This window comes from Dermacentor silvarum, chromosome 6 (genome assembly GCF_013339745.2).
Source record: "Dermacentor silvarum isolate Dsil-2018 chromosome 6, BIME_Dsil_1.4, whole genome shotgun sequence".
NCBI lineage: Eukaryota > Metazoa > Arthropoda > Arachnida > Ixodida > Ixodidae > Dermacentor > Dermacentor silvarum.
Genome location: NC_051159.1, coordinates 59307639 through 59332709, shown reverse-complemented (window position 1 = coordinate 59332709; position 25071 = coordinate 59307639). Strand labels below are relative to the sequence as shown.

At 48.3% G+C, this 25071-nt stretch overlaps 1 protein-coding gene and 1 long non-coding RNA gene across 2 annotated transcripts in view; one reads left to right on the top strand and one right to left on the bottom strand.

The window, feature by feature from the left end:
• LOC125946245 (uncharacterized) overlaps positions 1-21672 on the bottom strand; it is a 172737-nt gene extending 151065 nt beyond the window's left edge. The window contains exon 1 of the long non-coding RNA XR_007467490.1: positions 21339-21672. This is a non-coding gene — a long non-coding RNA (uncharacterized LOC125946245). The remainder of the gene's footprint in view (positions 1-21338) is intronic.
• The window catches only part of LOC119456678 (roundabout homolog 1-like), a 216142-nt gene that overhangs the window by 87683 nt on the left and 103388 nt on the right, over positions 1-25071 (top strand).

Sequence of the window (25071 nt, the reverse complement as noted above, 5' to 3'; positions counted from 1 at the left end):
TTCGGGAAGTAATGATCGGAGTGAAGTATGTCCACCCAGAGCAGCGAGATAAATGCTCCTCCCGTCAAGCAATACATCAAAACAGGTACCACCCTCTAGTATTTCTCACCGCTGCAGCGAACCGCAGAGATAAGGGTTTTTGCGTTGTTTCAGCTGCCGGCAAGAGGAGGATCGTCGCGTTGAACAAAAATAAAACAGATGCTCAAAGACAAGTGCTAGGCAAGTCTAAAGTTGCAGCAATGGGACCATAAGGAAGCGAAACTTGATAATAAAATAAAATGTCTCGTTTCTTAGAGTTATTGTCTGCTGCCGGCACCTCGGACACTCGTATCTGCCAGAAGTTTGCGTTCCTTTGTATGGATGATCGAGAAAAACAATATAAAAGACCGAGGGGTGATAAGGAAGGGATGCGGAGAAATGTACAGCGGAGGGTAAGGACGTCCCGGAAGTGATCACAGCGGTAACGAGCCGCACTCCATTTCAAAGGAAGCTCGGCAGACATCGAGCAAGATCATCCGTGAGCTTCTCTTTGCACAATGAAGCGACACCACGATAACCGATTTAACGAAGAAAGAAAGTCTGTGTGCATCGTTACGTAAGGCAGATGGGACGACGCCGATTCACTCACTCATCGGCTTCAAGATGGCTGCCATAGGCAGGCCATACTCTCTCATCGCTTTATCTATAGGCTGAGGGTCCCGCTTTCATCTGGCATCTGGCACCAGCGATACGTCGCAAAGAGGTGCTTCTGCGGCTGCTTCGTATCGGCGAGGCTCCATCACTGGCTCCCACGCATGCCCTTGTCAGCGCAATAACCGACTGTGACCAATGCCCGGGTCATCCATCTTGCTGCAGAAAAGCTAATATGGCGGCGCGATTGCTTACCCGGCGAGGGTTTTCAACGTGTTCAGCCCAGCCTCACAGAGTGCCCGTATCTTATGCATACGTATATGTGCATTTCGATAACGTAACCAAACAGCGCTTCAGGCAGGACCAAGTAAAGACGACAGATACAGCTCTGTCTGTTAATTGTCTTGGCTTCGTCTTTGAAGCACTGTTCGATTACCTTCTAAGAATGCACTAACCAGCCAAGTTCAGCACACTCTTGCGGGTTATACATCTACATATAGGCAGCCGTATAAGGGTCTTGCGTATGCACATAGGCGGACACTTGATAGCATAACCGGTTTCCTGATCCATTTTTCACGACCACTTCCGCAAAACTGAGCGAAGAACCCTCCTAAGGGCAGGTTACCCATTTGTGAACTAATCATCACACTGAAGCTCGCTTATTGTGAATGTGCGTACGGGCCGCCAAGTGACTTGGCTTCCTTTTATCAGGAACGACTTCACTTCCAACGACCATTCACGAGAGCTAGCGCAAAGAAAGCTTATGAGGGTCGTTAATAAGCAAACCGGAGCTTTTTGAAACAGCTTTCTGTGTGTCCTTTCCGTTGCAAGAAATCCGTAGGGCGGGCAATCTGCTACGTTTACTCGAACATTCATCACCATTCATCCCAGTACATTCACTCCTCTTCCCTCTTCCCCGGTGGAGTTGCAGACTAGCGTGCACTAACTCGGGGGGGGGGGGGGGGGGGTACGGGGGTATTTTGTAAGAGCCCACCTAGTGGACTGTCCACTTCGGCTGTCGCGATTGGCTTCAGCAGCACGAGCGAGAAGGAGCCAGTCAGTCTCCTTCTCGCTCGTGCAGCTGGAGCCAATTGCAACAGCCGAAACGGGCAGTCCGCTAGGTTAACTGCCCCTCCCCCCCCCCCCCCCAGGTCGACCTCTCTATCTGTCTTATCAACACACACACTCTCTCCCTCTAGTATATGTGCTAGTGTATATTCATAGTAATCCATGGCACTTCGTGCGCATCGGTCTAAGCACTGTATACATAATGTTCTCTCTTCAGTTGATGCTTTGCCACTGTGTTATCACGTGGTGATCGCTCACGCAAATACATTTTCCTAAAGCCGCGCGGGAAAAACCCCGACATGGAGAACACACAAGAAATTACAATACGATCACTGTATCAACTAGCTCCGTAGCAAAAATCCGCACCAACTTGCTTATTCCATGTAATTTTCTGTTGCCTACCCGTTCTTCTTTTTTGTCTTTTTGAATCCTCAAACATCAAATCGCCGGCGTGGGCCTAGCACACCGCCTTGAGCGACAGGTGACAAATAAATAATTGACGATTGTAAATCTTAGTCACCAACATTTTTCGTCATCGTAATGCGCGAAATTCAAAATGGAGTCAGAACGCGCAACTATGTGCAGCACAGAATGAAAAATTCAAAAAGTGAGCACACCGCGCTCTGCGGTGCTGTCTCTGGAGCAAGATGACGGGTGAGAATACGTCTTGAGGGCGAAGGTGAGGCATCTTTCCCTACGGCCCTTGCAAACATTGTTATAATTCACAGAGGCTTAAGACCTCCATCGCACATTGCGCTGTCGCTCTTTCTCGAATCCTTTCTTTACCTGCGCGCTGTTCATCCTTAGGCTTGCTACGGATAGCGGGGAAGCAATCGAGCCTTCCCTATCAGCCGTGGCTTCGAATTTAACTTGATGATTCGGACCCGAACGATTGGCGATTCGCCAAAGTAACGTCCACTTCAGCTACCTTGGGTGCTCGTATAGCATCACTAGCTCTCTCCAACTACACATGCTTCATCCCAATAATTCGCTGGGCTGCTCTACTACGAAGTGCGCGACGTCACGTGGTCCAGACCTTGAATAGCCACCTAGCTTCTACATTTTTGCTTTAGACGCTGTCCAGATCGTGACAGGTGTAAGCTATCGCTACAGATGGTAACTTCGCCGCAAGGCACCTGGTCAGAAAAAAGAACTAAGCTGGACGGTGGAGATGGTGCAATACACCAGTTGAATGTTATCTAGCTTGACCCTGATTAATTAAATGAAAGACCGCAGCCTTTGGTGCCCTGCTTGCAACTGTGTAGCAGGTAGTGAGTATGTAGCACGTGTCATTGCTCTGTGTTGAAGTCGCCTTTGGGCAGTCATCGGTGCCGTTATTAAGTCTATAGCTAGTATGTGCGAGTACCACTCCCTTTGGGGAAGTTGAGAGAACTGCACACAGTACAACAAAGACGTCTGTATAAGGCATAAAAAGTGTGGCACGCCTTGGACTCCCCACCGTTGAATGAGTAGACAATGATGTGAGAAGTTTTATGAATTCAGTCTGCGCGCAAAAATCATAAAAACTTCACCAGAACCGTATGAACAAGCTCGACATGAAGTAGTCTCTTTACGGCAAAGACCCAGGCGCTGCACACTTGGTAATGCGCCGTCTCGCATCGTCGCGTTGCTGTTTTTGCAGTTCGGCTTCTTCGGCTCGTTTTCGACACTTAACTGCGGCTTCGCGCACTCGTATAGCGCAGTCAGACTCACGCCAAAGACGTTGCTCTTCGACTTTACGTTGCATCCTCTCAGCAGGGGAAAGTAGCAATCGCGTTGGAAGGCTTCGCTCCCGCCACTTCGCAATTCGCACGTCGCACCTCGTTTCTCGCTTGGCGAGCATCCTCGGCCGTAGCGTACTTTCTAAGCCTACCGCGCACACCGCTGGGCCCCGGGCGAGCGTCCTCCATGACCGTCTCTCTCCCTTCGCAGTCGTGGTCGCCACAACCGTGACGTCAGCTACGCAACACCTGTTTTTCTTTTTTCTGTCCGCGCACGACGCTCGTTCCCCTCTCCACGAGCCGCTCTCTCGGATAAGGTCACTTGTGTTTTTTACAGCGTAATCTGTTATGGGCTCATTCTAATAGCCGTTTCGGTTCGCATTGTTGTCCGCCGCCGCCGCGTAACCACTATCGCCCGAAATGCGAAAAAAGTACGCGGTCTCCGCCGGGATCAAACCCAGGCCTGCTGCGTGGGAGTCGGATACTTTACCACTGAGCTACGCAAGCGCTTGCTATCAGCGTCAGAAAAGGCCCTATAAACGCGCCCTAGGCAGGCGCGCAGGCGCAGATGACCCGAACCTCCGCCAGTATGGTGGCGCTATCTAGTTAAGGCGCCTGCAAAAGCCGCATGCATAGGCGCAGACGACGAGATGCGATTCAGACGAGGCGCGAAATAAATGCGATCCCGATGTGAGATGTGCACCACGTATGAGATCTCGGTACCTCTTCGGTACACGTTATGGCATCTCTTCGCGAGGTACGAACCACTGCTACAACCAAACATCATCGGGCTCAGCAGACTGCTGTGCAGAGAGCATTACAAACCGCAGCTCGCCGTCGACGCCGGGCGGACAGTTCAGACCGCTCTCGTCAAAACGAGGCGAAGAGACTTTGCCGCGAAAACCATGTTGTGCGTTGCGCCGAAATTGCTACTCTTGAGCCGCTCGCTCCACCGGCCTACGCTGTGACTGTGCTGCGTGTGCCGCGCAGGCCTGTGACTTTCTTTGTACCACTCAACTTGACGCCGCGTTTCTTTTTTTCAAGGCCAGCGCGCAACCTGTTTCGCAGCCCAGGTGCTCATCCACAACGCAAGTGCATAGGCATTCATTACACTGGATGTTCTGAGCAAGTGGAGACGAACACAGGTGGGATATACCCCAACTGCCCTGCGGTCAACGTCGATCTCAAACATCTGTTCTGGCCGTGTCCTGCCATAGACAGCCTCAGGGACGAACACACCCCACCTCTAAGGGTGGCGTCCTACGAATACTGGGTCGCACCGCAAGGAGACGCCACCAGAAGAATTAATGCTTTGCTGTCCTTTGCTAAGGAGGCAGGCATCCTTCCCTTCACCTGACCCCTTAACCCCATCCTAGGCCACAGCCCATCCTTTCTAATAAGAGTTTCAATCAATCAATCAATCAATCACCCTGAGAGTTGCCTCTGTCATGGCACATTCTTGGCGACTGGCAAAATATATCGGTGAGGTGTAGCTGAGATTTATGTATATTAAGTTGAGGAGGGGGCGAGTATTCCAAGTTTTGAATACATAATGTATAATACACTATAATTATTCGTATTCATGTTCCAAGATGAACCTTTTGGTATTTTCGAATATTCTCAGCAAACCAAATATTTCGCAATGGCCGACTAATAAAGTATTAAATTATGGGGTGTTACGTGCCAAAACCACGGTCTGATTATGAGGCATGCCGTAGAGGGGGACTCCGGAAATTTGGACCACCTGGGGTTCTTTAACGTGCACCTAAATCTAAGTACACGGGTGTTCTCGCATTTCACCCCCATCGAAATGCGGCCGCCGTGGCCGAGATTCGAACCCGCGACCTCGTGTAATAAAGTATGGGTATACTGTTCTAGGTCTACTTGCAGTTGGTTTCGCGGCGGGAGCCGACGTGACAGCCTGTAATTTTTTCCTGTGGTCTGTCATTTAGTGCTTTCGGCAGTCCAGTTGTGTAGTAGTTTCATCTTTTGCACTTCAACATGTGATGATTTGCACAGCCCTATAGCAGTTTTTATTTTTTTTTCACAGCTCCTAACCTTTTTTTCTGAAACCCTTTATTTGGCCTTTCTGGAAAGCTAGTCATAATGTCGCCATATTTTTTGCGGTAGTAATTATATGGACACTACAGGCGCATTTCGCCGTCGGCGTCGCCGTGATGTTCTGTATAAAATCCAAACGCGATAACATCGTGGCCGCGCACCGTGTGCTGTGTGCACAGGGGAAAGCATGCGAGGGTGAGCCGACGATGGTGGCTCGATCTCGCGCGCACAAGGGAGGAAGGTGCGCAGGAAGCTCGCCGTCTTCCATCGCGGGCAAGGCACCGGGGGGTGCCTTAATAATTTCGTTCTTAATAATTGCGTATAATAATAATAATAATAATAATAATAATAATAATAATAATAATAATAATAATAATATTATGGAACATAATTAATTATGAACACATTAATTATGGAACAAAATGTCCGACCTAGCAAGTTTCGACTACTCTTTATGCTCCGAATCCAGCCAAAATACGAAAGACTATTTTGAAAACTGCGAAGTCAGACCGACCTACCGAGGCTAAGGGCATAACACGAAACCTCAGCCAATTTTAGCAGAGTTTTGTCACAACAATTTGACCGTCTAAACGTAGTTGTTGCTCTCTTAGTGAACCTCTAGATGACGTTGAACGTTCTCCTAAGAGACATGCGACGCACCGTGTAGCCTTCCGTGACCTTCCATGGAAAACTATCGGTCGCTGCCGACCCATCTGGTTGCCCAGCAATGCATCAGGTTTTGCAGCCGTTGCTTCACCCGGGAAGCTGTCCCTACAACGCCTGTGAAGCATACAACACTGCGAAGCGCCTGGATGTCCCGAAGCCAATACCTGCAGCGCAGGCCTCGCGAAATATGCCTTGGCGAAAGTCTGGATTATACGTGGTAGCCGATGAATGGGAACGCTCAATTAAAAAAAAAATCCCCGCGCCGCCGGAAGCCCGCAAGATTAATATGCGTCGACAAGTTCCCATTAATCTCGGCCGTAATCCGCTTCGGTGTGCCCGCTGCTTGTGCGATCGAAGGCACTGCGTAGGTGGCGATTTTCCCCCGCCATCTTTCGATGCAGACGCCGATGTTAAGCCGTCCCCTGAAACAATCCTGCCGTGCCCAGCTTATGGTAGGCGTTCGCTTTGAGGGATCGGTACGGCTGCTGAACGTCTATAGCTGGGCGGCGCAGTTACTGAAGCAACTTAGCTTACGAAGTTAAGATTACTTCGCGCTGTTAATTTCTGAAAGCACTACTGAATATAAGAGAGTGCGAAGTGAATGCGCGTGGAAACGATGCGAGCAGCATTGGTCAAGATGTCTTGCATGAACATAGGCGCACACGCCCACCATTGTGCGCACATATGCCCGACACAATTTTTTAAAGAGTAATCGTGATGGACTAGTGCGGCTTATGTTGTGCTAGTGCAGCATTATAAGGCTTCGCAATATCTTTTGACGAGAAATAAACCGCGTACTTTCGCGTTTCGTGGTATTTAGTTACTGGATAAATAATTAAGGGCGTGTAAATAGAGACCTATTTCATGCAAATCGATTCATAATATGTGACCTCGTAATACCAAGTCGCATGAAGACAGTCCTGAACAGAGAATGATTGAGAGTGAATAAAGCACAGAAGACGAGACCACGGTTCTTGTCGGTGATCTTACTGTACTGTAACTCTACCGAACGTACTGAAAGTAACGCGACAGCATGAAAGCGCTCTTTTGGCTCGATATCTCAAGTGCGCCGATTCTGTATGACAAGTTGGTTTTATGCATTGCGCCAATCATCAACTAGGCTTGAAATCCTAACCGCACGAATCATGACAGTTTCGAAGTCGATAACCACAGCGGTTATTGTACCAATCACAGGGGAAACGAAAAAAAAACGTATTTTGAGCCATTCACACAGAAGGTGGCCCGTCTAAGCGATATCGCGAGAATCGCTGATAGGACGCCACAAGCAAGATATGAATTTTAATGAAATCAGAAGCTGTCACAGGAGCATGCAGTTACCACTTAGCTCTTTTCACAGCACTCAAGCACGAACATAGGCTGCTAAGTTGTGCCATTTCCAGATGTTTTTCTTACTTTTACTGCTTTCGAGATGTATTTTACTGGTGTGTTTTTCGCGTTTGATATTTACGGTGCATATACGCGAGCGAAGCACAGAGAAAACGCCAGGTAAGCACCACCGTTTCGCAAAAAATTGTTCCAGGATACAGCGCGTCAAGACGATGGCCAGATCATCACGTTTGAACTCCAGTACGCTGTCTTTTTTTTTCGTTCTGCGCTTCAAGGTAGAGGGTAAATCTAACCGTCCGTCCGTTCGTCTATCTTTCAAAAAAGAAAAGTTTAGCAAGACAACAGGGCAAGACAATATCACATTCTCCACGCTGCGCTATCGCTATTTTCTTGGCGGGTTGGCAAGTAGTTACTGTTAACGCACGTTTCATGACCAGCGTTCAAACAAAAACAGCAAAGTGTACCTTTGTCCATATTTTCGAAAGGCCGTCGCTTGAAGATGAGAGTTTGAACATGACAGAAAAGCAGAATTCAGAAAGCAGCAAAGTCTTCAAGGCAATATCATGAAAGGACGGCGTGGAGTAAGTTATGTAGGCGATGGCGACAAAAAAGGCATCGGAAGAAAGACACGTACGGCGCGTGCGAGAGACTGCTTCCAAGCCAAGGTTTCTCAAGTCACCAGCTTAGACCTTCCAACTCCTCTCCTTTCCTCTGTCCGCCTCAGGTGCCAGAAGCTTTCTCGTCTAACGAGATACGAGGTTCTCTGAAGGGACTAGTGAAACACTATCAAGCAAACGCTGTACAATGTCGTTGGCATCGAGGAAACATTATTTTCTCCTTCGAAGGTTCTTATTATTTGTTCCCGAAACCTTCGAAGTATTACCTTATTTTTTTCTTATACCAGTACCCATTGATAACTCCAACAAGGTGGCAAAACAACGAAACAAGGAAAGCACACATCCTCTATTCAAACCAGATGGATTTACCTCTACAGGTGCTTAGTCTCGAAGTGGGCCTTAGAAGGCCGACATCTAGACATATTAGCTCAGTATCGATTGACAAATAACTGTGTTAATATGCCTACAACACGCTGAGAAAACCTCTAGCACAACATATAGCTGAACCAGACGGACCCACTGTAACGAACACCCTTCATATTGCTCCCGAAATGCGTGCTCGGTATAGGTCAGCGCCTTTCGACTTTGCTATACCAAGGCGCCATAATATCTTGCAGTAGCATAAGGCGCACTATTTCGAGGCGACTGCACGGCATGCAGTGGGCGACGCTAACGACTAGCCAGATGGCATAATTCTTTTCTCTCCTCGAGCGCAACGCCCACAACATTCACGTAACTGCACGCGCGAAAGTGGACTTGGCTCAGCTACTGGACAAGTGGCCGAGTCGAGGCGCAAAAAAAAAAAAAAAAAGAAAACACACAGAGCGACAACGTACTTAAGGGGGCTGGCCCCCGGCTCTTTAGCGCTGTCCAAGATAAGCGAAAATACATGCACAGAAACGCTTTTCCACAGCAGCGCTGGGCTTAGTATGGGCGCGCGGAATGAAAGGCACGGCAACGACGCGAGAGAGCGGGGCGGGTAGGCATGCGGGCAGCAGCGTCCAAGCACCGCGGTCGAGGGCTGGCCGAGATCCATCATCGCACCTCTTCGGCGGACGCCAGAGGGCGCGCCTGTCAAAAGCGGAGCGCGTGGAGACCGCGGCGCCTATCAAAGCCGCTTAGCGAAAAAAAAAAAAAGATGTAATTTGTTTTTGTTTTTTTTGAGTCGCGCGTTTCTTGTTGCTGTTACATCGGGCGTATGAAATACTGCGAGCGTTCACCGCCACTGCTTGGGCTTCCGCCAATTAACGCGCGGTAGCACTTAGCCTCTACCTATATACTCTAACCAAATAGCTACATTCATTTGAATGGACCACGGTGAGGCACGTCTTCATGCGATACATTCAACGTCTAACTCCATATGCTGATGTGATGGCGAGCTCACTCTTCCCGGTATCACGCTCTGTTTCGTGATCTGTTCCCGATAACATGTTCTCACATCGCCGACAGTTCTCTTTTTTCGTTTCTTATTTTCTTGGCGCTGTGTCGTAAGCAACGACAAGCTTGTACTTGGTGAGCTACATGTTTTATTCGGAAGTGGTAGGCGAGCCGGCGATCGGCCATTACTCGCAGAGCTGTGTCGGTAGTTCGATATCTATTGATTTCATTGCCAGAGACAGTTTGCTGGTTTCCTGCGCGATCCCTGTCATTTGTTCACCTATCGCGCAGCACTGAGGTGAATCATCGCTGGCACGCATAAAGTTGAGCGTGGTGCAGTATTCACTTTAATGTCGCTTTATTCCAAGATGATGTTTGTTTTTAAATTTAAAAGAAATGAACACACTTCAAACAGGGATTTGTGAGTCATTGTTGGTTACTTGTTTTGCTGGGATGGAATGCTTCCGACACATATAAGTAGTTCGGTTGGCACGAGTATTCGTTATGTTCTAGAGTTACCATGCAATTTAAAGGTCGTTCTCCCAGGTCGAAGACATTTTAATAAGCTCGTAGACACGTATTTTATTGCAATAGTTACACGTATTTACATTAAGTAATGTGGTCATTTACCTGCATTCTCAATGTTGCGACGTCGTAGCTGTAATTTCGAAGGAAAATGTTCTTACTTTTAGCCTAGCACTTGAACTTGCCGATTGTATAAGTTGGACCCCTTACTACGGCTACAGCTGCCATCTAGCCTTTCCCGCGGCGAAACAACCTTGCTGTGCGGCTTGTGGGCTGGGAGTGGCATTCACGAGCGCTTACTCAACCGTATGGGAATGGCCGAGAGCCCGATGTGCGACTCCTGTATGCGCGAGGAAACCGTCGAGCCTAGCGTACCTGTCCTCGTTACGACGTACAACGCCTCTCTCTCAGGACAACTTTAAACCGACTGGACTCGAGACCATTCTCTGAGTCAAAGATACTCGGACCGTGGCTACACCCGTCACTGGCACAAAAAGCGATGCTTGCATTAGTACAGCATTTGAAGTACACCGGTTTAGGAGACCGCCTATAGTGTCCCTGTACATCGTCCCACGTGTGCTCAGTACTCATTCTCTCCCTATTTTTCTCTTTATATTCCAGCTATCCCTTACCCCTAGGGGAGGGTAGCAAACCGGACGCTCTTCTGGTTGACCTGCCTGCCTTTCCTCTCCTGGCTCTCTCTCTCTCTCTTTTAGCCTAGCAGATGCTCTATCCGCACAATTATTGTACGAGGGCCATTACGTCTGGCGAACGCTATGTTTCTTCTCAGCGGAAAAATTGTGTTTTCTCGTTTGAATACCACTTCTGTTCCCTTTGCGATATACCCCCCTCGGTGACTCATTAGATACGGCAGTTCTGCTTCTAAGCACAAGGTCGCTGGTTTGATTCCTGGCCCCATCTGCAGCATTTCGATGGGGACGCAAGGCGAAAACCCTCCTTTACAATGCTTTCTGGGTTGTTGATCACCAGCTTGATAAATTATTTCGAAACTATCCGCTACGGCGTAAGTGGTACGTAGCCCCAGTGTTGCATTGAAACGTTCAACTAAAGCTGTAGCGAAGAATACGAACGCCATAGCGGGTCCGAGCTCTCAGCATACGCCTTTACATAAACGCCTTTACAAAGCAATCAAATTCGCGATAGCTTTCCCGCCTGTCTCGCCATTCAACGATGGCAGCCAAGAAATGCTTCGGAGACAAAACAGGAGCTTCAGAACGGAGAAGCCTCGTGCCTGCAGTCGGGTGGGAGTGCCTCAGCCGCATTGCTTTAAGTTCCCACTCTCAGGAAAAGGCCAGCGAACTTCCGTGTAACGGCTTCGTGCGCAAGAAGCGACCTCTCCTCCAGGCTGGACACTTCGTTGCATGCGGACACCCGCTCTACGAAGTCAAAGGATGGAAGCCAGAGTCCCGATTAAAGGGCAGCGTCGCCCAGGAATATTACGCGCCCACCTAGTAGTCCGAAATCTACATTGCCCCTCGTCGTACATTGTGGCGCGGTGGCATCGGCGCACCTTGGACATCTATAACACTAGCTGCTTGAATCAGGCATTCGAGCACGGTGTTCTGGGGAATAAGCGGTTCCCTGCGGAAGGAGGCGGTATTAACGAGGCTGCGAATACACGGGCACATGTCCCCGCCGCAGCAGTGCCGGCACCGGCGGCACGTGGTCCAAAAGTAGCTGCTGGCGCAGTCTCCCATCCATCATAGGAATTTAGGAGGCTCCTGATTTTAATCAGAAGTGCTTCTCATCACGAACAGTCATCCGGTATGCCTCTGCTGCTGCTGTTCTTGCTGCTGCCCACATGAAAGTACGACGCATGGGTGGTCGCTCCTTCGAAGCGATGCGGCGTCACGCGCGCGCAAGTAGCGTGCGAGACAGCGTCACCTTCAAGCGCCAACAGCGTCGAGCTTTCACTCTGTCAATTCAGCAACACACGGCCCGGACGCATTGCGGGTCAGCCATTTATTAGATGGACAAAGACTGCTTGCACAGGTCGTTGTCGCTCTATTTTTACGGCGAAGCTGTTAAGGGCTCAGTAAGGATGGTCGCGTGCGGACGTAGAAACAAACTCTCACTGGCCGTATGCTGTATGCGCGAGTGAAAGCGCGCGAGAGACGCGCGCTTTTACCGGGCGGGAACGCACGGTGGAGAGCAAATGCCACTTCCGTCGCGCGAAAGGCCGTGGGGGGACGGCATGGAGGGAGGAGAGGCGACGTTTAGCTGCGGCACCAAATGCGTATCTTGCGACCGGGCGCAACGGCGTCTGGCTACTCAATATCCCACGCGAAGAGAGGACAGCGGGAAGGCAGCGAGGAAGGGAGGGGTTGCGGCTTCTGCTCTGCGAGCAACTTCTACTCTGCGCGGCGCCGGGCGGTCGCGCGCACCGTATCTTGAAAGTGATTTTCAACACGGCTCCTACCTTTGTATGCGCTGTGCTTTCGCCACTCAGTTTCGGTTGAAGCGATAGACCGCATGAACCTTCCTCCGCTGCTGCTGGCGCGTTGCTCACGCCAGCGTTTTGGCAGCGGTTGTGTGCGGTCACACAAACAACGCGCATAACGGTTGTCGACGGCGGCGGCATTTTGCCCGCGTTCGCACCGAACGCGTGCGGCGTTGGGGACGTGTTTATGAAGAGCGTGCCAACCCTTGCCGTACATCCTATGGCGGTATACCGTAGCGACCATAAGGCCAAGGTCCCTGTGGTCACTAAATAAATGAAAACCACCGGATAATATATACTTCTCATTCTTTAATAGTTGAAATAATCAATTACAACATCACATCTTAATAGTCGTAATTAGAAATACATAATTCCCACCATTGTACAGCTTAGCTGGTCTTCCATCTCCACCCCAGTGGAAATGCTGACGGTCTTTTTTTTAACTGTTTGCTAATTTCGGCAAGTTGGTACATATAGGCTAAGCGGGTCATTGCAATAATGTATGATTTCGCGAGCACGCCAACTCTTTAAAGCACATACCCTGCAGCTTCGAGTCTAGCAACGTGCGCGCGCGTAAAAGTATTCTAGACTGACCGATGGAAATATATTGGAAATAACTACCGCGTGAGATTTTTTGAAGCTTTTACTAACCATAAGTATGCTGAATCCTGCGGCAGTGAACACTCTGCATCTTCATTAAAAAAACTTGTCAGATCCGGAATGTGAATTGTGAACATGCTCTCCTGTCTTGCACTTGTTAATGACTGCAGATATGTAGCCCTTCACTATGAATAAACATTATGGTTACTAGTCAGCTGTCGTGTCTATCGTCTCCTCTTGGCGCTCTTCCTCTTTTTGCTACGTAAGGATAATTATCAAACCATTTGAAAATGTTGTGAAAATTTTCAAACCAAGAACCGAATATTCAGCTTAGAGGGAAATTACCAACTGACTGCATCAGGCTAACACGTGAGAAAATGCGCTGTGCGCTTAGCTTTGGTGTAGTGCCTATAAGAAGCTTGCTCGCAGGCACATCTGCTGAGTGTCATGCCTTCGTGTTGCTGCGTTCTGTAATATTCGCACGCGCGCACTGTCCCACTTCTGCAGTATAACATTGTGTCATGGTTCGGCACCGTGCGACGACGTGGCTTGAATACCTCAGGCAGCATAGTTGTATCGCCGACGGAAAAAGGTACCGCCACACCTGAGAGTTCGAAATTCAGGCCGTGACAGAATAATTGACCAGCTTCTTCTGCCTCGGCTGCAGCGTCGGTCGTGCCCAGAGCCCTGTACATAATTTCTTCACCCGATCACACTCTCCTATTAGCTATCTTTTTTCAGACGAAAACACGTGCTCTAAAAAATCGTAACGGAACCAGACGGCTAGAGACAAAATGCTTCTGTGAAGCGAAGACTCTGCACGCCGTCGATGTAACGATGTCAAAATGATGTACACAATCAAGTAATGTCAGGAACAAGTGAAAAGTGGCCGTAAAAATAGTAAAGCTTGCTAAATTTTTGGATTTCACAGCTGGTTAGGCTGCAGCGAAAAACATGTGGCTTCGAATCACTAGCTCCTCTTTTAGCATTTCTGCGTGAGCGCCCTCGAAACTATACCTTCACGCCGTCTGCAAAGCCTATCGTGGCACCACAGAAGTAAGCCGTGCAATATACCAGCACTGCCGAGCGCCAATCCACGCTAGAAACGAAATCACCATTTATTTCACCAAACTGCTGATTCCAGCAACGCAAACCCCCTCGCGTCCGCAAGAAATTTCATTTCTTCCGTGCTCCTCCCTCTCTTCAAGCTGCCTCGCGATCCCATCCCTGTACTCTCAATTAGAGCCCACGTCCCCGTCTGTCCCAAACGAAGCATTCCAGTCGCTCCCCGTCCGCATTTCTCGTGCAAGGAAGAGGAGTTGCCGTTTAAGCACCACTCCACCGCCGGGCCTCGCGTTTGGGGTTGCAGAGCCTGAACTGATCGAGGAAGAACAGTCCACAGCACGGTGGTGCATGCAGAGGCTGAGCGACGCTAAAGAGCTCTATCCGGTGCCGTGAGGCAAGCCTCCCTTTGCTTTAGCACCCTGACTTGCCTTTTATGGCTTGCTGCTACTGCTTAAGTTTTGTGGGGCTAGAACTAGAAGGACGCGGGGTCTGAGCCCGCCGCACGGTGGCAACCCTTTAGCTCAAGTAACGTGGGCATCCAATTCCTGCGGGCTCCCCCGCTGGGCGATGGAGTCATTAGTACAGCACAGAGCCCTAAGCCTGTTCCATTCCCGTCTCCCCACCCATCCTATCCTGCGTTGTGAAGATTCGAAGGGTACCGCCCGAACGCGTACGAGTGCCTTCGTGAAGAAACACGTTGCAGTGCGTGCTCTGCAGGCTATATCAGTCTTTTACGACACTGCAGTTGTTATTGCTCTAACTTTTCCGACGGTCATGAAGGTTCCGCTGCAAGCCGCGTCTGACCTTCCATTGTTTCCACTCTTCCTTGGTATACAATATTTGCCCTCATGGAGCACCTAAAAGGCATGGGAGCTATGGTTCCTGGCTGCTGACAGGCTTCCTTTGTAATACAGCTAAATGTTTTCGGGATTGTGGCCCCTGAGACCGGTTTGCAGCATTCCGAACCTAAGTTTGTAGACGGGGTTGCAACGAGGCTTTGTGGCTCGCCTCGACGATAATCGAAGAAAGTGAACTAGTGAGGATAAGATTGGCGCTGGGAGGCCCTCACTCACCCTGCCAATGCCACTTGTGGGGTTTTGCAACATTGATGATAACCTGTCACCTATTAAATCAAAATACCACTAGCGGGCAGCTGCTGCAGCGAAAGCGGGAAAAGTTGAAATGCAAAGCTTTGTGATTCCCTTCATTGATGGCAAGGTGTTCTCTGCGGACTTCATACAGGTTTGGCGTATTTGGGATCCGGCTATGTATGACACCTCTTAACAAAAGAGGCAATTTTACTACGATAAAGCGTCGTAGAGAGTCGCAAAAGGTATCAAAATGTAGGCCTCTACCAGACAGGAAGCGAAAATAAGTCACAGAGTAGGTAATATTAATGATACGGGCATGATTAGCCCCAATGTAGTTCAAAATTAGCCATATATTTTATCACAGATTGCACATATCCGGAATCAGCCCGCAATGTCTCTTAGGCATAAAGAAAAGAAAAGCGTGTCAACCAAAGCCGACGAGAGAGAAAACAACGACGACGTACATGCGCAAGGAAGAAATAAAGAAAAATGAGGAAAGGAAGGAAAAAAGAACAATGAAAAACTCGGCACAAATAAAAGAAATAGAGGGATCCGGAAAAAAAATGTAAGGTGTGACCATGGAACGGAGAAAATAATGCAAATACGAAGGCGAATTAGAAAGTCTTTGGCCCTATATGTATATATTTTTTGCGAAATTACGGCTGTAAATGCGAAGTAAACATATCATTCCCAGCAGTGGCCCTTTCATGGACCGGCCCGGCCTTATCTGTCGGTAGCTCCGTGGCACGGGGCTGCTGTCAGTTGTTCAAGATGGCGGTTGTGCTTCACACGTCGACGGCGTACGAGCAACAAACTGTGACTCGTTTTCTATGGATCAAGGATCGAACGCCCATCGAAATGCACAGGGAAATGCAGCGCTACGTATGGGGAAAGGTGTCTCGCTTTGATAAGTGTGCGGTGGTGCTGTTGCGAGTTCGCAAAAGGCCGTGAAGCCAAGACAGCTGTCCGACGGTGGTTCCACAGTCAGCCGGACGAATTCTACCACAACGGCATTTCAAATTTAGTGCTGCGATGAGACCAATATCGGAACCGGTGTGGGGACTATGCGTAAAAATAGTGTAACGTACGTATAATAGTACGTATATTTATAATTACCTGTATGTACCTCATTCTGGCTAATAAAATAGGGACATAGACTTTCCGATTCGCCCTCGTATGCACAAATTATCATGCAACTATGCAGCATTGCATCATACCATGTACGTCAATTCTGTCTTCTTTCACGTTCGCTTTGTCTCAAACAGCTTTCTACTTTCTCGTTTGCGAATCCTAAGTATATCACATTTCAGTGGCCTTACCCCCCAACTTTGTATCAAGTGGTAGCCAGTAACGGTACTTGCAGAGTACCGCTAAAGTCTCATCATGCGTGCTTCGCAAATGTGCGCTGCTCCCGTAAAAGCGTTCGTGAAAGCGGGCTTCTCCGCAAGAACCACCCCTGCGGGGAGAAGCTCCCTTCAGTGATTCTCCTAATTCTACAAGCACGTAAGCTTATATTATTTGCACGGTGGGCTGTGGCCCAATGATAGTAGGCAGCCGCAAGACGCCATTACGAAGCCCTCAACCACCCTTAAGCTAGTGTAGCCCTGCTAGCGCATAGTTATCTCAGGAGGTGGAGCGACCGCACCGGAAAAGCTTTGGTTGCGGCTTCAATCCCGGGACACAGACGACTTTTTTATGGCAAATATTTCTTTGTGAGAAACCCGTATTGATTTTCCTTGTTGCATCGTGCAACAGTCCGGTGGATGATAATTTTTCCTCTCACGGACTTCATGCCCACTCAGCTGCTCATAATCACTGGGTTGTCCTAAACTTCTTCGCATGACGAGTGTGGTACTACAATTACTAACACGCTTCGATCTCTCTCGATTGTGTGGGGTGTGTGTGTTCTTATCGAAAAGAGCTGCAGAAAGTAAGAAGAAATGGGTATAATCAAGCAGGCCCAAAGTGCGATATGAATGGGAGAAAAAAAAGTAACCTGCTGTTCAAACGAAATGTGAATGTCACATTTCCAGATGCTTCAGAAAGTGACGGGGTGCTCTTTGACGCGTTTAATCAACGTACGGCACTTTCTCCCAGTATAGTCCCTTCTTACCTTTAATCATACTGGCATAATGCTTCCACCTGTGAAAGTTGCACTTATCCTTGATGTTATGTGGGACGTGTTAAAGTCGGGGGAACTTTTGGATGGCCAAAAATTAGCGTATACCCATCCAGCACTTCTTTTGAAGTTTGAGACATACCATTCTATCACAAGGGATATAAACGTGAAGACGCTTGCTTTGATAAATAGCAAGATTAGTATTCCCGTTGAGCAGGAAAGCAAGCCAGGGCATCCGCCGCTAAGCGTCGACAGCAGACACACAATGCACGAGCAAGCTCACTGACACAGAACTTACTGGCCAGGACAGGCTGACTGCAAACTTGCCATGATATAGTAGTGCACACTGCACAAAATACGAGAAAGAACGGAGCGCTCCGATGGCGTTGGCATTAATGGATAGCTCTTGAACTGCGCTCAAGGCGAAGGAACCAAACTTACCGCGCTTCTCCCAGTAATATATCCCGGAAAAGCCAGCCTAACGCTGAGCAGCTGCGCTGTCAAAGACCGCGACCGACGGACTTCACGCTTCACTTTCAATTCGACCCGTTCATCCATCAGACGCTTGCCGGGGTCCCGCAAAGACTGTAATCAACCCCGGACATCTCCCCGTCTCATTTTAATCCCCCTAATTACACAGTCTGAACACCACCTCTCCATCAAACTCGTTAGTTTACAGGAATAACTGTATACCTTCCCCCGAGAGCACACCCCACTGCCTTTGCAGCTGGCTTTCATTAGGCAGCTCTTTAGAGCACCTCTCTCCATTTTCCAGCGCACCCACTATATGACCTACCATAGAGACGTCTTGCGTATGCTGTTATTTTTGAAAAAAAAAAAAAACTAGGGCGATGAGATCGTGAGTGTGTGGATGTCACGGGAAGACTAAAACAATGGCCTCATGAAAATAGAAGTCGACTATAGAATAAGAGAGGAGAGAGAACGAAGCCATGCATAGAAGGAAAAAATTTGTAAGATAGGAGGAGGACTTGCCAAGACATTTTGGTGAAAGCGAAGTCAACACCATGTTGAAGTCAACGCCATGAATGTTGCATTGGGTGACTGTCTGGTGTAGGAGGAAGAGATTAGCACGCTGAACAGTACTACGGGGGCCACTGAAACAGCTTTCAAAAGAGTGAATAAATTTTAACCTTGTGTCTGCAAGAAAACAGAATAAATATTTCAAGCCGAAAGTTTGCACAGGTGCAGTTATAGCCTTCTACAAACCAATGTTCTTCTCGAAAGTGGCTTTAGATGATTAGACATGATAAATTATGCGCGTGCTGTGCCCTTTTGACTTTTGCCCTCGCCTGTCGGTGGCGGCAACTGAAGGCGCAGCAGCACGCGATCACAACGAAGTTCATGTCTCTAACACGTTTGATTCAAGGTCCATCTAAATACGTGCTGAACGTTGGAAGGAAAAGCGTGCCAAAGCCTATCGCCAGAGATATCAGTTAGTGCTGCACGATTCAAGCGCTACTAGGTGAGGGGGGACAAACACTGGAGCCGGGAAACCTATGTAAAAAAAAAATTCGGAAATTTTTAGTCAAAATACTGTCATACGAGTAAATATTCCATTTCAAGTATTTTTGCTGGACTAAAACAACAAATGTGAGTTTTGTTTCTATTTTACAATTTATTCATTTGTTCTTGGTGACCCCTACCAACCAGTTGTTCTGGCGCAAGGCTTGGCAAGGCTGTGCAAACCACCTACTCTGTCGTGCGGAAGGGCGTTGCTCACTCGAACGCGGCGGTTTCATCCGAGTTCTTTTTTTATTATTTTCTTGGGTGTTTGTGCGAAGTTCAGCGTGCGCTTCACTTCAAGTTTTGCGTAGCGTAGCGCACGGCGTTCATTGGCGAAAGGTGTGAGTGCAGTTTTTTTTTATTATGATGCGAATTCACGCTGCGGCATCCGACACGCTGTGTCTCGTCGTGACGGTAAATGCGGAATGCTTCGCGAAGAAACGTCGCGCTATGTTCGTTCGCTCTCCGTAACACAGGCTCTGCGTGTTCGACGGGAAGCAAAGTTAGCAAGTCAAATGTATTCTAAATGATAATCTGGAGCAATCTTGTGTTGTCTGATAACTGTTGGATATGAATACATGGTGTCGCACGGAATTGCGAATGATTCTGTAAAAAGGTTTCGCATATGTTGCTATACATTACGACTTTGTGCTAGCCATAGTACTTTTCATTCATTGAAACAAGGTTTGTTTGGTCAATAATATTGGTTGGATTATTCTAGACGAATAAAAGTCAAGTTGCTTTTGAAACCTCGGTGGCACTGTCGTTTATTTTCATCATATCCGCTCACCTTCCTAAGGAACCTACCGGGGCAATTCCTGTCAATAACAGCCTAATTATGATCACATTAAGACATACGCCACTCCTATAGTTTAATGACACGCTGGCACTTCAGCGCCTCATCCTCAAAAGAAAATAGCTGCTGGCGCAGCGGTCGAAATGCTGGACGCTGAAGAAATTCAAACATTCGCGCCAAGCAACATAAATTCTTGACGTCACTGCCATTTCCTTGGGACGTGACATATCATTTTTTTTTTTTTTGCGTGCTGTTAGTTGTCCCCCCGATACGTAGATGGCGACGGTTGCAAAGAGCCGTCATTTTCTTGACATGTGGGCTTCTATGGAAGCTACGCTACCAGATTACATATACCTTGTTTGATTCGTTTGTGCGTACAGAACTTTCGTCGCACACGTCCGAGAATGGCGGTCGGAATGCGCTAGAAAGAAAAAAAATATACAAAAGCGCAACGCGTGCTTCCACGTGACACGGATTGGCCAACGGGGGAGCGGAGGGGGCTGGGGCGACAGGAGGCGGCTAAGAGGAAACGCCGGGGTGAGCGCGGTGGCCGCAATATCTAAGAATGGCGCGACCTTTTATATAGAAGGGCTTTAGATCCGGCACGTACTACGCGTACTTTAAACGATAGTAAATACAGTTTGCGCCAAAAGTTTACGACGCGCGGGGTCTGATACAAAGGCTTGTTTCCCGAACATGAAGCACGCAGCCCCGGCATTCAAATTTTCCACTAGTAGTGGTGTATAGGTTAATTACCAGCGTATACTGTTCTACTGCATGCAAGCAAAACGGAAACCGCATCCCCCCAAATCTTCCATGCCGATAGCACATGCAACAGATACTTAGGAACACGATTATGCGATATTGAATGTCGGTATGAAAAAGTGCCCAGATTAAGGCAAACTTCATGCACTGTTGGAGATAGCCCGTAACGTCCACACACACGAAGCTAGTTATGCGAACAACAGAGATTATTTTTCAGCACGAGTGCTCTCCTTTCCTACTTTTGATCCTGCGCAAAACGCGCAGTCTCGTTGTTTTGCAGTGTAATAAAATGAACGTGTTGAGTTTGTCAGTATAGTAGCATGGTATCTGATGACATGTGAGCCGTTGCAAGTACTATTTGACTCCAGAGTTTAGGGAAACGCCTGTAGCTCTCATTCGAAAAAAAAAATGAGACAGCAGCCTTTCGGGCCACCATGCCCTACCTGCGTTATTACTGAGTCAGTATTGCCGTGCAGTGCGGTCTTATCTTCATCTACAACAAAGCATTTTTTTCTTCTGTAGATGTCTCACTTCGCCACTCTTTAGGCCGAATTTCCGCAATAGCCACCAACATACACGACTTCAGAACATCGAAATACCTGCAGAACTGTCTCTGTGCTATAGAATTAGTCTACGATGTATATTGCTACAAACAAAAATTTCAAATAAATGGCGCGCGCGAGACCAAATGCGTTACCAGTTTTCTTACGCGTGATCCGCCAATTCACACCACTACCATCACCGTTGCATTTTTGTTGTCATGCCTTATGATGTTGTACCTCTGATGTCATATTCCTGTTCAATGCGCCCTGTTTAAGACACCATGTATACGATAAAGACTAGTAGCACGAGCATTGAGAAGGGCTACATGCCTGAAGTATATTCCGCCGCATAAACAAACTCACCTTTGTCTACGACGTCGGTGCAAGGTCCTTCCTAGAAATGGAACGGACCCATTTCTTCAGAGTGCTTTGATCTTTAGGAAATGAAAAGGCCAGTACCTTCTTCCACGTAGGTTTTTCGCTTAACACGCTGCCACACAACGTTGGCTCGGCATCGCACGTACGTAACGTTACACCTTCACACATTCGCAACAAGTAGAAAGCAACGGTGGCAAACTATATTTAAAACGAACGCGCACAGCAGGCGAAACAAGGTAAGGGAAACTGTCGGGCTGCCACCGGGTGGCCGCAAAATGCCGCTGCCGGCACACAGTGACGTCAGAATTTTGCGCGCCGGCCAAAAGAAGTTGCCCTGTGTTCGGCTGGATTCGCAGACGGTGCTCGCAGTCCGTGGCTGCATAATGATCAGAGCGCAACCGCGCAACACGATCATCTCGCACGTGCTGCTGATAATGGTTTCTATATGAGCGGCCTGACTTTTGGCGCAATCATGTCAGAATTTCTCGGGTTTCTAGCGTCATCGTCGGTGCTCTGGGCCGGTATCTTGTAGCGATGCCTTTCCGGTAATAATGCGTTTTCGCGCGCTTATCGCGCTTTGTCAGTGGTCAGAGCGATGGTCCGCTCGCGTTATCAACGGGATCAGCCGGCCGTCAGCGGTGGATGATAAGACCAGTATAGAATAAGTCATAAGGCATCGCTATGAAATCGCGGCCCTGCAGTACATGCAGAGCGGCATGTGGGAATGCTTTTGCCTCGTGGTCTCGCTGCGCGAAAGCAGCTTCGCTCTTAATTGTCCAGAAGAGTATAATTTTTAGCCAGTGGATGATGCATATTTTGAGTACAGTGAAGAACAATAGACGGGACAAGCGCTTGTCCGTTTGTCTCGCCTCACTTTGTCCCGTCTATTGCGCTTCACCGTACTCGAAATTAGTTGCCCAGGTTCGGCCCGCGGCGCAAGGCCGTATCGGTCTCCTAATTGCTGCCGCTAGCTGGCTGGGCCGAAACGAGTCGACGCGCCAACATGGTGATAAAAAAAAAAAAAAACAGGGACAACCGCCGGCACTTACGCTATTTCCTCCCGCTAAGGCAGAATGGCTGAAACGGCGCGCTCACGTGCAAAATTATCGCCTCTTAAACATCGTGTAAGTGCGCCTTGGTAGTGTCACCGGCGTATCTTTGAGTCTGCTGGTGAATGGACGACATCTGTCGCTTTCTGTCTAACTTTTCTGACCGCTTTTCGACGAACCTACGAAAGTGCTCCTAATTCTCGTTGTGGACACTAATTTCGAGTTGGCACTGGATCTAGCTTTAAAAGCGCGTAATCGTGTGCGTTGTATTGGGCGCGAAAGAGTCATGCCATCCTTTTATTCCGGATTACCAAGGTGTGCGCGCGACCACACAAAGCCCTACGCCTTATGTGTAAAACCACGCTTTCCCTGCGTCTTAATCTTATTGCAGCACCCTAAACACGCCACCGTTATCTGTTAAGAACCGCACAGAAGTTATTTGGCTAATGGCTGCCATATGCCACAGTGAAGGGCATACTTGGTGGACAACGCTCTTAATTGTGGTCGGAGTGTTTCGTCACGCCATGTTCGCGTGATTAGTCTGGATGCTTACGCCGTGTCGTGCTTAACCCTTTAAACTCCCCATCCCGAGCTGTACTCGTCATGGGAGGTTGTACCAATATCGCCAATGACGAGTCACACTTGTTCAGCCCGATGTTGTGATCATCGCACCGCCAAACACGAGTTACGGTCGGTATTTGGCTTAATTTGGGCTCAAATTTAAACACTAGAGGGTGGTAGAAGTCCGGAAGAAACATGTTATCAAGAAGCAAGTAATATATCTTCAATATCAGAATGACAGAAAAATTCATGGCTACATAAAAAAAGAGAAATTTCGTAAATTCTTCCGGAATTATTTTGGGCGGTAGAGGGTTAAGACATGGTTTGTTTGTCTTCTTGCATACCACAGGTGCTGAAAAATAAATTAATACAGTTAAAACTTGTCTATCAGTGATTCATAAATTTAGCAAGCGGGCACGTACATTCCGCTGCACTGTCTGCAACTTTTGCGAAGTGTCGACTTTTGAGCCTATAATCACAATAAACATTTCGTGTGTGTTCCAATACTGAATAAAAACAAAATACACACGCAACTAATGTCGCATTTATAGTAGGGGAAACCTCGTTGCCTTGTTTTCAAGCAGTAGACAGGAACTCACTCTTTAATCAGAGCGTGAAAAGCGCGTGACATGTCTCTAATGACGCCTCGCGTGTGAAACAAGTTAGCCGAGGCGTAGCGTGAGCGGTTAATTGACCTATGAACTGTGTACAAGTTAGCACGCCCGCATCATGAAACGGTACACTGCTCTTAACAGCGCTCGCGGGACGTTGCCGCAATTAGATATACTGATGGAAGAAGTTACGATCCGGCCTTTTTTCACACATAGTCCCCGCGAGAGACCATAAAAGTGTCGCGAAGCGCAGTAAATGACGTTCGAATTTCGCTGTCTGTGTCTCCGCAAAGGGGCTGCCTTTCGAAAACGTGACTGGCGGCTACACAGTTCGTCTAATTCATCTCAGACACTTTCAACTTCTTTTTATCGAATCCGCTCTCTGTATTCCCGGTTTATATATAAACAGGTGCGCCAACATTGAGTTAAATGCAGTTTGGTCCTATTCTGCGGACCTCCACAAAACAGAAAGACAGATGAGCAGACCGGTGCCGCGTGAGGGGAGAGGGCATCGCCGCGACGCCACGTCACCCTCGCTTTCGGAAGGCTGTGCTATCCGTGCGTTCCTTGTCCGCGCAAGCACTCGCCTGCGTTCGAAGTTAGCCTCGGTAAGGCCAAATCAAAACGCGCCAAGCGTCTCAATGCGTTCGCTTGCCCGCGAGTAGTTCATTATTCGAAAGACCGCTCAGGGGCGTTCAATTGGACATTGATGCTTTCGCATTCACAACTTATAGCAAGTGCTTGGGTGTCTTCGGATAGTTTCTGAATCTGTATGACTAAAAATGTATCCGCTTAAATTCTCATTGGAACCACGGGTATTGGTGATTCCAGAGCCTGCGTTGTCTTTTCTGACGCTGGTGTCACTGACAAAAGAAGAGATAGAGAAGTCGTAAAACATTAGCAAAGAGTTTTATTTGTCTCTCGTCTAGCATACGAACAGGCTTAAAAAATTTCGGTAGTAGGTAGGAAAGAAATAATGCGCGTATCCAATGCAGATGTTAAGAGAAGGAAAGCACACTCAAGCCTCTACCCTTGTCAGCGCACATGGCAGGATCTATGTAAAGTGAAGCTTTAGTAAACAGAATAATGAATTGCCTTACGACTTACAGCGATACCTACAATATTGTCACCCGCCGTGGTTGCTCAGTGGCTATGGTGTTGGGCTGCTGAGCACTAGGTCGCGGGATTGAATCCCGGCCACGGCGGCCGCCTTTCGATGGGGGCGAAATGCGACAACACCCGTGTACTTAAATTTAGGTGCACGTTAAAGAACCTCAGGTGGTCCAAATTTCCGGAGTCCCCCACTACGGCGTGCCTCATAATCAGATCGTGGTTTTGGCACGTAAAACCCCATAATTTTAACAATATTGTTGACTCTCATTCTATGCAACGTCTAATCTCATGGAATGTTCACGCTTTTTACCATCTCGAAGGTCACAACTTTATTGTCATGCAATCTTTTGTTTACGCGCCGCATCGTTCTCAAGCTAGGCCGAA